Here is a 615-nt window from a genome sequence, read left to right on the forward strand (position 1 = left end):
TTTTACTGAATGGTTATTTAAATTGTATTAATTAATGCGTTAACAATTATTTCATAATAAAATCTTATTAAATTTTTCTTTCATAACTAAAAAATATAAAATAATTATTGTTTGAATGATTTTTTAATAAAAATATTGTAAAAAAAATTTTTGCTACATTTGGTATTAATCGCTTCTTAATCCAATACAGTTTTATGTGATGTTGTACTTATTTGTATTTTAATTATCGATCATGTTATTTTATGTTAACATTTATAAAAAAATAGATATTTATCTTTTTCATAACTTTATTGATCTGATCTATCACCGATATGTATTCATTAACATCAAGTAATCATGGATCATCACGAAGTATCTGCAGTTCCCGATCACAGAAGTTAAGCAGCGTTGAGGGCAGTCGTGGCTTGGATGGGTGACCGTCGTTTAGAACATAATTGTAGATTGGTGTAGTTTTACGTACGAATTTGTAGATTAAATGTAATCACAAATTTTGACGACAATCTACAAAAGTGTTCCAATTCTAGCATTTTTATGTAGATTTTTGTATCATTTTTTAAATTCGTGTAGAATTTTATAAATTCTGACAATTATTTTTCTGCAATTTTTTGTAATATA

This window comes from Wasmannia auropunctata, unplaced genomic scaffold (assembly GCF_000956235.1).
Source record: "Wasmannia auropunctata unplaced genomic scaffold, wasmannia.A_1.0 LD336076.1, whole genome shotgun sequence".
In the NCBI taxonomy this organism is placed as follows: Eukaryota; Metazoa; Arthropoda; class Insecta; order Hymenoptera; family Formicidae; genus Wasmannia; species Wasmannia auropunctata.